Consider the following 16,342-nt stretch of genomic DNA (forward strand, 5'->3'; position numbering starts at 1 on the left):
CAGTTAGGAAGCTACAGTTTAAAACTTGAAAAAATTAAGAAGTATAAAATTATAGCAATTTAATTCCACCCAGATGTCCAGATTTCCCCATATGGTAGAAGAGTGATTCATCCTGATGTAGAACTATCTACCTTAGGCTGATAACTAATTTTTTTTGAGGTGCCAGTGTCTCTTCATCAGCTAGGAAAGTAGACAATGCAAGTGGTTAGATGCAATTCAATTTGCATCCTAAATCACTAACGTTTTTGAAATTTTTTTTTAGTTTTCAAGTTTAGGCTCCCACACTATGTATACAGATTAAGAAGTGGGACCTGAATGATTTTGAAATTATATCCTATCTCCCTTAAAGCTTCTTACAAATCTTGCCTTAGCAAAGGAAAAGAGATTGATCTACACACATACACTGAAACAAAAGAAAAATCAGCTCAGTGATTAAGGAATGCAGACATGTTATTACCAATATATGGAAACATTTTAGCCCAGTTTAATAGAAGAATAAAACCAATTCGGATCAAATTAACTCTCCTGCCTCTGCAGAAAAGGAAAGCATTTCTGCAAGGATTAATGGCTTTTAATTAAAAATGGCATTTATTTTGAAATAAATGCTACTTCATTCAGATAGGATATAAATAATATTAACTTTAAGTAGGAGTTTATAAATCAGTATTTTCTCAGTTTATTTTGATATGGCATCAATAAACTGTACAAGTTTTTAAGAAGTGTTGACAATTTCCTTTTGCTGGTCCTCTGTTACCTAGCTTTGAAAAATTGCAATAATCAACACATTGTTTGGCACAGATCTGTAAGGAAACATTCACCACCTTTTCAAGTGCCATTTAAGCTCTTTTATTCTCCTCATCTAAATTCCATCAACTTTTGCACGTTTCAGATTTCAATAAAAGCAATTTAATATTTTCAGCTTCCTGTGGCTATTTCACAAACCCATGTTGTGCCAACAAATCAAAGGAGCTAGTTTTATCTTGCTCAGTATGCACTTATAAGCAAAGACAAATTAATCATCTACAGTAGGTCTAGTTGGCTAATATTTTATATTGTAGAATCAGTGTAATACCACTGATATTTCCCCCTCCTGAACTGAAATTGGGATCACAGATGGTGAAGCAGTCACAGATGGTCACTGGTATTGGGAAGTGCTATTAATAAAACAGTCATTAAAAGGTCTGCAATACTTTATGGAATTAATATTTTCAGGTAATAGTTAAATTGCTGATACATAAATCTCAGTGGCAGATTAGTATCAGTTTTAACAAAAAAAAATTGCTTTTAGATCTCTCTGTATATGAAGAAGCTTAGACTGACAGATATTATAGGAAGATGTCACACTTGCTTTTGAAAAAGTATTGATAACCTCTAGCTTTTAGCTACTGTTCTCACAAAAGGAAGGCTTAATTGCTTTTATTTGAGATTTATACTGAGACAAGAAAAAGAAAATTAGTTCTGTGATAAAATGTGTGTCTTTTTCTTGTTCCCGGATATTTCCATCATCACTTATGTTAGCATGCTCCCTGGGAACTGGGAATTGAAGGAAAGTTCAACTACAATATTTTGACAGAAAACTTTTAAGTAACTCTTACTAGTTTTTGCATTTCCTTTGAATTTGTTAAATAGCATGAAAAAAAAAAAAAAAAAAAGGAAAGCTAGGGCTGATCTTTGCCAAATTCTAGTTTCTTTATGAAAAAGAATTGGGAGGGGAAAGGAGTAATTGTGCTGTCTAGTCCTATCTCTGTATTTTTGGTCACTGTCTCATATTTCTGATGTATGTTCACTTTACATTTGAAGTATCCAAAGAAAAGATGGGGCAATAACCTTCATGAGACCACTCTGGAGCCACATAAACCTATCAAATACAAGCAGGCATTCTTAGACTTACAATCACTGGTTAAAAGTTAAATTACATGTCAGAAAGGTGACCATAGCAAGCTCTCTGACTTAATAAACAATGAAGTTTCTTACTATATTTTACCATGTTTTCCACCTTAATTCTAGTCAGTTTACTTCTAGCTAACTATTAGTATCCTCACTAATTTTTAAAATAATTTTTGTTTAGCGAACGACCACTCTAAATGTTGAGTGCAACTTCCAAAAATTAGAACTAAATTATTCTGGCTTTTTGTTTTACCATGATGCTCATAAAAATGTTATTACTTTATTGCTGACTCTTGTATAATTTTACACTAGTCTGGGATATCCCTTCAGAGTGGATTTAATGGTAATCATACATGCTTCTGAGGCAAAGCTGACCTTGTTAAAATAAGGCCTCAGCTCATGCTTGAAACAAAGCCACAGAGAAGTTCTCCACAATACTACAAACTAAAGAATGGAGAAACAAACTATCTTCCCCTTCCAACACCACTCCTTAAGCCTAACAAAGTTTTAAAATAAACATAAGAGGAAGTCTTCTCAGCCTTGCAGTTCAGTGACAAGATGACATCACAGTAAGGAAGTCAAAAGACTGAGCTGAAGGTTGCATGCAAACGGATTTAGCAAAATGTTGCTTTTCTGCCTTGCCAATACACATTAGTCTTGATGTGAGTTTTTGTCTGAGTTTGGATTTATAGAGGCCATCTGGACAAAGCCTTGTGAGCACCGTTAAATTAATTGTGTGGTGACTTCGGAATAACTCTTTTGCAATGACCATTCTGTTCCTTGCGAATCTTTCTAAAAATACCTTCTTCTACCTATTTTTGTCTCTTTTAATTTGATGCCATTGTTGACAAAGCCAGCAAGACTCTGACAAGAATCAGTTACTAGGAAATACTAATATGTTCTGCTGCTTTTTATCTGTTTTAAAGAGATAGTTTACTTTGGGGGACTGAATGGCTCAGGATACCTGTAATGAATTTCTACCTCTAAATACTGTGTTTGATTCTAGCTACACAACCTTTCTTGTCCTCGTCTCAGCTGAGTTTTTGAACATGATATGCTGTTCTCCATTCAGGTAGCCATGTTTGGATATTAGTTTCATTTGCTTAGAAGTTCGGCTTTGACATTTAAGCATAAAATGCTTGCATACTTCTTGCATGCTTTGAGTTTTGCTATAAAAATTTAATCCTTATTATTTATTCCTCTTTTAAAACTTTCTGTGATCACAACACCAACTTCTTCTTTGGTCCCCTTTAGAGCTTACCAAACAGATTTGCACTTATATCTATATCTATATCTATATCTATATCTAGATCTAGATCTAGATCTAGATCTATCTAGATCTATCTAGATCTCTATCTAGATAGTATAAGTATGGAAAAAGTCTGAAAATTATGTATACAATATGTATACATATATGCATTTGCAGAAGTAAATTACAGTTGTGATGACAGCATCTTATTAGTTTGTCATCACCAGGCTATAAAATAGACACAGTGATGTCAGACTACTACAGCCTGTGGTGCTGTGAAAAGCAATAGTAAAGTGGATTATAGATGATGCTGCTCCTCTGCCACAATCCCCAGAAGACTCAGCAGCATGCTGAAAATACTGTTCTGTACTGCTAAAGGAAAAAAACCTCACTTTCTGCAGGGCTAGATTCCCTGAAATATTTGATGCTAATTTTCATCAGACTTGAAATGTCAGCAGAAAGTTGGCTGCATTCTGATTTTTCTGCTGCCAGAAAAACAATGAAAATAATATTTTTTGTCTTCAAACAAGGACCATGCAATCAGTTAACTGTCTCAGACAACTTATGGCTAGCATCAGGTTGAGAGATGAATGCAGATGTGTTATGAAATTACTGGGAATAAACTGGTTTAACCAGATAAGATGTCAGGTAGTGCAGGGATAGAAATTACTTTCCCATTCAGAAAAAAAAAAAATCACCCAGGTTTGGGACAAATGCAGATTTTTAAGGTGAAGCCTGTGCTGTAGCTCACTTTTCAGCTCTCACATCTTGTATATTTCATGTAACAAAAACCTTCCCAAATGCAACCCCCTCAAAGCCCCAGTATGCCAGTTTAAATTGCAATTGTAATACAGCTCTTCTACTTATAAAGGGTAGGAATGTGTTACTCAGTATTACAGCATGTGCTCTTCATTGTTAGAAATGTATCAGAAGAGTCAAAATTTTGGCAATTCATTATTTTAAATATTTAATTTACCACAAAGAATCCATGGAAATCTGTTATCGTTCATTAAGGACTTCTCAGTAATTTAACACTATCTTTAAAACTGCTTGCAAATGAGACCCAACACCTAAAGATATTAACACTAGGATTAGATTACTTCATTTTAAGTATGGAATCCTTAACTACATCTTCCTATAGGTGCAGAGGTCCTGAACAGTATTTTGGAACTTGACCTGTGCAAAGAAAATGTCTCCTGTAAGTTTTTATGGACACTTCTGGACTTATTATCTATTATCTGGTAACTGCTGATGGGAAGGCACCACCTTTATTAACCCCTGGTTAACAAATTTTAGAGCAAGAATATTGAGAAACTTCTCTCCACTGGCTAAGTATGACATAGGGACACTTCTATAGAATCAAGAACCACAGAAGGTGGGAACCCTCCAATGAAGCCATAAGGTTAAGGGGAGCAGATGAGTTGTGTATGGTAAGGAAAATATATAGCAACATGTATTTAATAGAAGCTGGTCTCATCAGCAGTGCTGAGAGTGGACTAATATATTCTCTGAACAAATTCTAACCCCTAGTAAAGCCCTATCATACAACCAGAACTGCCTTGGCTTGTGTGCCATTGCCAGCAAGGGCAGTGCAAGAATAATTTGATGAGCTGAATTTGGCCTTGTACAGGGGAGTGAAATACCCTGCTTCATGAGTGATATACTAGAGCTTTCCTTCAATGTAGCTCCTGTCCTTTTCTTTCTGCAAGTATGTTGCTCTGGGGACTGAGCAGTCAGGCAGAAAACTAGTTTCTAAATCACTACACAGCAGCACCGAGATGCCAGTCAGTATGTTTTTCTTTTTTTTTCCCCCACTCCTTTGAAGGCCTATAAAGATAAATTTATTTTCTGTTAACACCAATATACAATTTTTAGAAATAGTCTATTCCAAAACAATTAGATTTTTTCAATTTTTTTTTGCTCTCCTTCATGTCAGTCAGAGTCGTTCATTCCTCAGATAAACACTTTTGTACTTTCCATTCCCTTTCTCTCCTTCATTTTCTCTGTGAAATTGTTTGAAATTGCCATTTTCACTTCAAATGCAAGGGAGACAGCACAGTGCACTTCCTAACAGCTGATGTGAGATACCAACTTCCATCCTCAGTTAAACACATAAAAGCCCATATGCTTCTTTTGATCATGAGGGGAGAAAGGAGAAATTCAAAGGAAATTTGATATGCAAACTACAGACAGATGTGGCCCTTACACTGTGATTTTCAAAGGGATCTAAATCTACATTTCGTCTACTTTATGAGAGCAGATGTAATAGTTGTTCCCAGTTGTTTGCACAGAAAACAGTTTTACACAGACTAACTGATTTGGGATTCATTTGGAACAGGACTGACAAATTTGCCTCTAAAGGGTAATGGGGCAATTCCCTTCTCAGTTTCTAAAAATGAGAAATAGCAGTTTAAATCAGCAGTAATACATCATTGAAAAATCAGATTGTAAGAAAAAATGAAATCCATTGTTTTGACACTTTTGATTTAAATAGTGGAATTGGAACAACCTTCAATGTATGTGCATTGAAAGGATTTTAGACAACATAAGCATTATTCAGAAGCTTACATTTTAATTCCCTTATTTTACCACTGCAGATCATATCTATACTGTTTGCTTTTTCTGCTCACTGAAAACAGTACTTTTTCCCAATTGCCTAAGTACAATTCACTACTTTTTTAAATTTTTTTTCTTTTATAGCTCAAGCCTCATGTGAAAGGGAAACATTTCTGGTTAACTCACAGTGATATTACCATCAAAACTCATTATTTTCTTTTTTATTCCTAATTTATTTTCCCCCTCTGCTACCCTTTGCTATTCATCTTTTCAATAATATTACTTGTATTTGCAAGATGTACTGGGATAGCAGTTTATGTGAGAGATTCACTGTTTAATTATATGAAATGTATATAGAATTACAGGTATTTCAGTTACTTTGCAATGGAGAAAAATCTCTGGCAGATTGATTCAGACAATGGGCATCTGCCAAGCCAATAGAAAGAGTCAAATTGTCAGAGTTGAGTTCTGCTTCTGCATTGGAATCTCTTTACCAAAGGGGCTCATTATTTTCCCTATTATTCAATCTGAGAAAGAAGAGAAGTAAAAATGAGGAAAAGGAAGGGAAAGAGGGAAAGGAGAGAAGGGGGAAAGTCTGTCCTCCAAATAATTTCTTTTCTTAATGACCAATACAGATTTCATACTTTGCTATGAAAGGCTTGAAAACATTTCAGGAAATATACAGCTGCTATGTAGGCAATAATTACAGATGCTTCCTAAATGCCTGTCTTTAGATGTTTTGTACTAAGACATGCTAAATATTCTCAAGTATTTTATTTATATGTCAGTATACTAAAAACTATTGAGGGACTTCACAGAAAGAAAACACTGGAAAGTTCTACTCTTGTTGCACTGCTGTGTTTTCAGCATCAACTCCAGCTCATACTCTGAGAGCTAAAGTGCTACAGCTCTACTCCAGGGCCAAAGACTGATAAAGAATTTAAAACAAATCCCTTTGTCTGTGAATTAAAATCTTTCCTCATTTGCTAATTACTTTTAAGAAGATATGCAATTTTTGTTTAAAATAAAAAAGGAACAAAATGAATGGATTTTCCTATACACTGTCTTCCACGTGACTCAGGAAAGTTTCTGAAGAGGAGAATTCTTAACCATATTTTACTCTGACAATCCAGAAGATTATGATATAAATGACTAAACGGAGGACAAAGAGTCTATGTATTGAATAACAATAACTTGAACAAGAGGAAGATTCACTATATGGAGAAATAAAAATGGCAAAACTAGAATTCCTCTGAGGTAGATGCTTAACAAGATTAAGTCAAAGCCTGGAGATTCATGGTGACTGTACTATAACATTGTATATTATACTACAACAATAATTAGAGCTTCTTAATCATCCATCACTTCTTTTTCTCCTCTCTCAAGTTTCACTGACAGTTTAAAAAGAATTTTACATAAATACAAAACCAAAAATACTCCGAACTTCTCTGCCAAAATGTTATCAGAAGTTATCAGAAGTTCTATGATGTGGATGGACAATCTGATGCCTGTGATAGATTAAGATACAGATATTGTTTGCACATGATGAGCCCTGTCTCCAACACAACCCATTTTTGGATTTAACTAACTGACAACAAAGAACTGTACCTTAGTAATGTGCTTCAATACAGAGGCAATGAGAGTCTGCCACTGGTAATTTAAACAAGCTATATTAAAGGATAGTGTGCCAAAATATTAACTGCTAGCTCTGGGATTTGTTGATTGTGAAGCTACTTGTGGCAATAGAGAAAGGCATCAGTCAACTTTATCGTCAAATAACAAAATCCTTGGAATAAATCTTTCTGCATGTAATGAAATAGCCTTAGCATGGGCTTATTCACGAATAGAAATCAATAACACACCATTTCCTACAATGTAACACACAAATCATTATGTGTCATACCCCTCAGTCAGAATAATATATTTTATTTGAAACTCAGATCTCATCTATGGAAAATTTTACAGGATTATAAACAATATTTTCCCAGTAAATGAGAATATACTTTAATTTCTTTTCCTTTGCAATCTAACTTAGAAGCCTGGCCAGAAAATACTCGTGAGAAAAATTCAGAATAGTTTATACTTATAAGTATGATATGCATATGCTGAATTAGCACCATCTGTTTTCAACAGATATCAGGCTACTTTGCAAACTTTTGGCAACAATTGAAAAAAATCTAAAAAAATACTGAAACAATCAACACTAACTCTCCTGTTATCTTTGAAAGAAGGAAAATATCAATCTTGTTTCATAGGGAATGAAAACAACAACAACAAAAAGAAAACAAAACAAAAAAAAAAAACAAAACGAAACAAAACAAAAAAAAAAAAACCCAGAAAACCAAACAAAAATGGTGTGAGAAAATCTTGGCTTTTTCTGCCTCTCCTTCACTACAGACTTCCTCCACAGGATGGGAGCTGACGAGACAGCACATGCTGTGCCACAGCCCTTGTTTGCTCACAAGAGTGAGGATTCATCTGCCCAAGCACAGGCATCGTGTGCAGAGTTAATCTGAGCCAGTCCTCCAGACTACTGAACTGCAAGAAAGTGCCATTTCTCTTCAGCTCACTCCATAATCACACCTGCTCCTCTTGACAGCCGTGGAAACAGCCACGTGTAACACAGATGCCACCAGGAAATGTCTCAGGACAGGAGGTCATTCCCCCTCACCACAACTTGAGCAGTTTCAATTCCTGCTTTTGGCTCCTCTGCTTGAAGCAGAGTTTTAATTATTTTGTGGTTTTTTTTTGCAGGAATCTCACCACCTCTTCAATTCTTCAGAAATTACACCTCTCCTCAGCAATCAAAGGTTCTGGGTTTGGCTCAGTTTGATCACTGAGGCAATATTTACTTTGTTCTGTACTCGTGATGCTTTACTTCCCCAGTCTAAGATTAAAGGTGGCAGAGTGAGCAGAGCCCTGATTAACCACTTTCTCTAAAATGTGGTTCATGCTGGGGAGCAATGGCCATGCAATTTGGAACAGGACTGACAAATTTGCCTGCTGTAAGGCACAGATTAGACAAACTCACCAAGTGCCTAATTCAGGTCTTTCTACATCCATCACAGCAAACCCTTCTTTTTGTTCTTTTTGCTCAGCCCTGGCTTCATCCATACTGCTGTGCACCTGCAGAATGATCTGCATTGAATTTTCCCCCCCTCTTTCCAAAAGTGTCTTAAAATTACCTATACAACACATTCTGTTGGTGGAAAGCACATTTCTGACTCAGCTCTGGTACTATATACCATGGTCCCAATATTACACCCTGAGAATAGAATAGAATAGAATAGAATAGAATAGAATAGAATAGAATAGAATAGAATAGAATAGAATAGAATAGAATAGAATAGAATAGAATAGAAAGTAAAATAAGCTTGGGAAACTCTCCTTGATTGCTGAGACTTCTCTTCCAGGCTTCAATCTATTCCAGGAACTCACCAGCTATTAGGTCTTGCAGTAGACTCTGCAGAAGCCCCTCTGCCTCAGCTAGACAAGTTAATTTCTCCTTCAGTTCATGTTGTAAATATATTTCTCTCTCTTCTCTGCATTTCTCAATGTCAATTTCTATATGTCCCCCTTGAACTTCCTTCTGCCTGAAACTTTTCTTTCCTCTCCCCCTCCATCCCTCATTTTCTGAAACATAAAAATTCCCCCTAAAATACGCTCAGTTGATCCCAGGGCAGGCGTAATCCTCACACCTTTTAGAGAAATGTAGTTGAACCTGACAACAAACAGAGTGGATCATCTGCCACAGATGGCAAAACTTAGGAGGTGTGAAAACTACTCACAGTATGTCCGGATTTTCCATTACATTTTTCTACAGTGAGAACATGCACTAGCCAGACCACACAAAACTCCATATTCCTATTCTTATTCTCATATAAAAATGGCATTTTCAGTTTGATACAAATGCATTTCCAAGTGACACAAATTAAACAAAACCAAATATACCTCACCCCTAACCTGCAAAAAGCCAACTCTTTAAAGAAAGCATTTACACTTGAATAAACACATACAGAAATCTGTTATACTGATACAAAAAAGAGCATCTTCTCATGGAAGGAAAACAGCTTTCTCTGTTTAAACAGATACCAAAGGGAAACAGATTACCTGTCTTTTTTTTTTTCAAAAAAATATTTTAAAAGGTATGAGACCATTTTTTCAGAGTTTACTTTTTGCTCGGGTTTTTTTTGTTCATTTGTTTACTTTTATATGTATTCTACTCTCTGTGGATACTGCACCAGATTTAATCCGTGCAGCTGGAACACAGAAGTGACAAATGCTTCTTCATTTGTATTTAAAACGAGATTGGACACCCACTCCATCTCTTTACCAAAAAATCCAGACAAGGAACTCGGTTTGGTCTTGATTTGCTCAACTGAATAAAACTGAGTTTTTAGAACATCCTCTTTTTCTTCTTTAAAGGTATGCATGGGGATAATATTTAAATTTTATTATTTTACTAATTATTAAATATAATTTCTCCTACTAGCACTGTAATCTACATTCATCTTCAGAGGAGGAAGTATTCCACTCCTGGATAAATTGCATCAGATGACAGCCTTGTATGCAATGTGATATTTAATGCAACTGTGTAGGGCTGAGGAAGAAGAAAGCAGTAACCTTTTAATGAATTTTCTTCCTACTATTTTAATAGCAATTATGCTATTTTAGAATCATGCCCTTCCTCTTCCCTTTTCTGCTTATTGTGACAAGCAGGACAGGAAGACAGAAAGTTGACAAAGACTACTTTTTAACACTAATGAAGCTAAAAATTAAGATAAGGCACCAGAAGAACCAGAAGTTAATGTGAAAAAAATGTGCCATTTGCAGTTTCTAAACCTACATGTGTAACAAAAAAAAAAAAAAAAAAAAAAAAAAAAAAGAAATAAAAGGAGAAACAGAATTTAATGCAAGAGCAATATTTCAAGACATGAAAGAAAAATGACAATTCTTACAGTTGGCCTGGAATTTAGGACATATATTCACTGCATGTACAAAAGCAACAAGGGTCTTTTCTTCCCCCTCATTTTCAGAACTCCTATTTTTGTTCTAAACCATTCTTTGTCCACTGCTGCCATAGGTAAAAAAAAAAAAATCCAGATAAAAATAGCTCAGCTTGATTATATGCATATGGACTATACTAATCACCCTAAACAGGCAATATGACATTTCTTATCACAGAAACACAGGAAATAATCATTAAAAATGTTCACAGGATAATGACAGATTTAGGTTGGTTCTCTTCTCTGGTTTTTTAATGTGTTTTATTCACTGTTTTAAAATTTCTAGCAAACACAGAGCATACAAAGAAAAGAAAATTAATGAAACCCTGAAATATTTTCAATCATCCAAATGTACATTCTAGGCAAATGGAAGAGTAAGAGCTAAAAAACCATTGAAAACTAATGCCTACTGAATATTTTAGCGACATCTTATCTTCACAAAGCATCAGGCTTTGCAGTCATGTCATTCAGTGTTTTTTGGGTCCAGAGATGTTAACAGAAAACCAAATGATTGTTCTGAAGTCTCAAATAGATCAATGCTCACTGGACCTATGACAGCCTGAGGTACAGAGTGGTGATACATCCCCTTAGAGATAAGAAATGGCAGCATTGATGGGTTCAGAGCAGAACTGAAGCCATAAATGTGTGAGTGGGATTTGTCAGAGATGTGCTCCCAAAGGCTGAAAAAGGCAGGAGTGATTAATGGTTTTTAGCTGGTGAGGATGTCAGAAAAAGATGTCTCTGGAGACAGTTCCAGGACAATAAAACTTTAAGAAAACAGAATTAAACAAAACAAGAACAAGTGTGGGCTGTGGCGTATCAGGATGAACATGACAAGAACACTTATTAGTTAGTATTTAGTCAGAAAACAAGAAAAACTGGCTAACCATGAAAATGGTTCTTCTAAACATTCATGGCACAATGCTGCCACTGAGAACTGTAGCTGGGATGGAAAGACAAGAAGCACAAATTTAAATAGTTTAATTCTGAAAGTCACCCTCCAGTAACAGGCCATAATAGAATGTTTAATAGCTCTATAGAGATGAGGAATGCCTACTTGGAACACTAAATAACTGGATGTTAGACAGTGTCTGATGTAGAAAAATAGTTTTGGTCATCAGTTCACCTATAAAAAAATCAAGGGTTGCAGAGATTTTGTTTCAATTTGTCTCATTTTGAGTCTGATTTTCTGGGCATCCTAAGATTATTAGCAGTTTATGAGCACCTAGATCTAAATGAGAAAATTTAAAAGAATATTTCTATTTAATATTTTGCAAATTTTGAATAATTTTTGCATTAATTTGGTATTATTTAAAATAAAACTATTGTATATTATTTGAGTGAAGTAACATCTCTTAGTTGAAATGTTTTATCCCGCAAAGAAGTTAATGTTTAAAGGGTCTCAGCTTTATTACCCACACATTTATTTGTCTGTGAGCTAAGACTACAAAAAGATATTGTTTATCATCAATCCTGCACAGATTTTAGAGCATTGGAAAGACTAGGATAGTGAACATAAGTGATCTTCCACAATAAACAGTGCTGTTACATAATTTATAAGTCATCAAGTCAAGTATCTATATGATTTTATTCCATTTTCTGATGACAATATTGATGCTCATAGATCATGGATAACTATAAACAAAAGTCTTTCTATAAACATTACAGAACTCATAAAACTTACAGCAGCACCAGCTGTTTGTATTTCTTCAGGAAATATGAAATATTTTAATTTTTAGATTCCTCTCCTGAAAGCACAGCAGTCATTCCAGTACCTTGCTGTACTTCTAGCAGCCAGGAGCCAGGCTGCTGAATAGTGATGAAGATCATCTCTAATGGCATTTACCTCAGAATGCTTCATTTTGTTTAAACGTTGAATATTCTGAATGTCAAGAAATGTATTTGTAATATGCTTTTTAAAACATGCTTTGAAGTTTAATACTAAATTATTGTTAATCCTGTACGGTCAGCAGAAAACTCACAACTGAAGACAAAGACTTTCAGAAATAAGGATCAGAAATATTTGAAAGCATTTACATGTTTCTCCCCATTATATAATTACAAAATATTTAGGACAAAGAAGGTAAAACACGCTTCATTTAATATTTCTACTTTTTTTTGAGGAGGACACCTTTCTTGATTCACCTTATTTCTTAATTTATTACCTATTTGCCTGTGTAATATATCAACATGGTTCAGATACACATCAAAATTACTAAAATGAAAACAGAATCAAAAATATGATGCAAAAATGAGACTTCCAGAGTCTCAGCTACTCTACTGATCTCTCCAGTTCAACGCACACATTTAGAACTTTTCTATATATCGAACTCTTCCAGGCTTTGAAGCAAATGGAGCTGATTATCACTGTCTGTCACTTTCCCCATTCCACCATTCACTTTATTGACTGTACTGTCCATACTTCCAGAACAAGTCAGACAGAAAATCCTTCTCCATTAATAAAAACATTCTTTTGTTGTTGTTGTTGTTGTTTTTTTCAAAATATTTCCATTAGGAATGGGTAGTAGAGGGAAAAAAACTCCATGGTTGTCTGGTTTTTTGATTTGGTGGGGTATTGTTTTGATTGGGTTTTTTTGTTTTTTCTTTTAAATGACATAGGAAAAATGTGTTTAAAGAGAATCACTACCTATTTTTCCATCTTGAAAATGGCCTGGTCCTTTTATTTCTTTCTCTCCAAAAACTATCACTGTATTTTTTTCGTCTACCAAACAAAACTCCATTCTTCCTGTGCAAATTTTGAACTTCTTCAAAATAAAATTCAGATTTAAAGGTTAGTTTCCACTATAAAATTTCCAGCAGTAATATTTCAATCATTTAAATGAATAGCCTTCCTTCCTGCTCTCCACATTCTGTCAATTTAGGGGTTCCATTTTTTATAACAACCAGAACTGAGAAATTTTGTTTTAAAGGAAGTGCAGAAAGTTCCTCATATTTGAAATAGTTGGAATTAGCCATCCAAAGAAAAAAAAAATTCTTCAAGGCATGATCCACAGCTGACTGAATTAACAAAGTGTATCATTAATTTTAGAGAATTTTGTATGAACCATCAGATTAGTGATTCTACAACAGAAACAGAAGCCTCTGTAGTTTCAAAAGTCAATGGAAATACTCAGGTCTGAGCATCACAGTAGATTCATCATGATAGATCACAAAGGGTTCAGCAGCAATGTTATGAAAATTTTTTTAACCTTCCCAAATAGAGCAAAATATTAGAGCAAAATATTACAACATGAAGGTAGTAAAATTCATGTTCTAAGAAATTCCAAAATAAAATCATATTAATGAGTGCCAACTAGAATTTGGGATTCTGAAGTAACTTAAGAGTGTTTTGACAGTGCTATATCCTTCCATTTATCCTTCAATTGTAGCTTCTTATTATATTTGTACAAAACACAGAAATATTTTTATGCCACATTTTCTGAAGAAATATTTCAGAGAGAGGTTTTAGAGAATACTATCACTGGATTTTTGGAAATTTTTTTTAAAAAATTAGTTACATAACATTGGAAGGAAAGACATTTTCTAATCTATGAGTTAAAAAATCTAAAATGCATTTTTTTAAATTTTCTATGTATAATAATTATATTAGTTTCATAGAATGTATATATCAACTATGAACTACATGCACCCCAAAAAATACTAGGTTTTTTTTTTGAAACAATGAATTCTTAAAACTATTTAAAAAATCTAGATAATTGGAGGAAGTTCTAGTGGAAAAAAATCCCATCAACCCACAACTCCAAATCCAGCAATTTCCCAAATTACTCTAAACTAATTACAGGGCTTGAGAGCTTAATGGGGGGCATAACCTAATGTTTCCTGAACTGTAGTGTGTATTTCTTTATAAAGCTGCATAGGAAATGCTTTAGGAAATGTAATTTGTTTCTGAAGTGAAGCAGCACAGGAGCTGGAATGTGTCTGCACTCGAGCTAATGAGAACAACAATTTTAACTGGAAGAGAAGGACTCAGATGGGAGAGTGTCCCAACACTTCCTACCCTGTTTTATATCCACACAAACCATTAAAAATGTAATGTGGAGATCCCAGTGTAGGCCCAGTAACATGGTCAGGGCTTGAGGGAAAATATCTGTTCAAAGGAGGGAAGTTAAGGGAACTGAGCTTGAATAAAATCAAATTGTTGTCCTCCACTCTAAAATGAAGCAGCACTAAGAAAATCAGATTCTTCTAAGGGATGCACAATGAAGGACCAAAGGAAAAAGTTGCACAAGGGAAGTGAAGCACTCTTTGACATGAGAGCAGTGAATTCTCTGAATAGATTGCACAGAGGGACAGTAAAATCTCCATCCTTAGAGATTTTCAAAATTCAACCTGGCAAGTCTTGTAGACATCTGATCTAACTTAGAAATTAGCCTAGCTTTGAGGGCAAGGTGGGCTGTATGACCTCTACAGCATCTTTCCAACCTGACTTTTTTGGCATCTGTGATGACTGAAGAGTTTAGAGAGGAAATGTTTTCAAAATATTAAACAGACACCAACATCTTAATGAATATACTGCTATTATGCTGTGTAAGGAGCGAAAGATTAGGGACTTCAATATTTATTTTAATTAAATTAAAGCTTTGATGTCCCATAACTGCAGAGTGTCTGAGATAAAAATACCCTCCAAAAAAGCCATTTGCTTTCTGACATATATGTATGTGTGTCTGTGTGTAAACATTTGGTAAAAATGCTACTTCTCTAACATTGTCAAAACTTCTTGTTTTCCATCATGAGTTTTTGGGCCAAATGATGAAGAAACAGGAAGAAAAGAGATAAAATGTGTTCCTCTTCCTAGATTATCATTCCTCAGACAAGCAATGCTCAAACAAGCTGTAAGAACATAAGGACTCAGAGCAGCCTACACCACCACTGTCACAAGAATCACTTTTGCCGCCTAAAGAGATATCAGAATGTATTACAATAAAATTGTCTATACTTCAGTGTGCCTGATCAAATGGGCAAAGCACAAACTCACTTATTCCATTCCATTCTTCCTAGAAGACCATGATCTTGCTGCTGTTGGTTATAACTCAGGAATCATAAAAGGAGCATCAATATGATGTGATTAACCCAGACAGTAAAATTTCTACAAAAAAGACAGCACTTGCTTCTAATGTCAACTTTGACAAGAAGCATAATTTTATTTCACTGTTGACCTCTTGCATTGTATATATACAGCAAAAACACAGCTATGAAGGAAGTTACAGAAAATGTATTCCAGAAACAAATAAAGTAAATATTACCTCCAAACTAACTTATGACTTCCCGAGTCTTATGCCATTGTGTTTTGATAATGCTATACAGCAGCTGAAAATAAAGTCTCAGTCTTGAAATATTCTTCCCTACATTAAACTTAAATTTTAGGTGGGTAACTCTCCTTCTGATTCTCTCCATCCATCACCCTTCCTGACTATCTTTGCACCTCTGGCAACTGCTGACTGTCTAAATCAAGGAGTTACCCAGACTTAGAGAAATCAGACCTGTTAAACTCCTCATCCCACACACACACACTAAAGAAATCCTCAGCATATAATCCTCCTTCAGACCTTCCTCCATACTAGCTATTAAATTTCAAAGCCTGCCTTCACTCTTGGCTGCTGGCTGGCCCCTTTAGCCTGCTTGG

General features: G+C 34.9%; 1 protein-coding gene across 8 annotated transcripts in view; it reads right to left on the reverse strand.

The window, feature by feature from the left end:
- Positions 1-16,342, reverse strand: part of PCLO (piccolo presynaptic cytomatrix protein) — a 323,800-nt gene that overhangs the window by 137,676 nt on the left and 169,782 nt on the right. The window lies entirely within an intron of this gene.

This window comes from Melospiza melodia, chromosome 4 (assembly GCF_035770615.1).
Source record: "Melospiza melodia melodia isolate bMelMel2 chromosome 4, bMelMel2.pri, whole genome shotgun sequence".
Taxonomy (NCBI): domain Eukaryota; kingdom Metazoa; phylum Chordata; class Aves; order Passeriformes; family Passerellidae; genus Melospiza; species Melospiza melodia.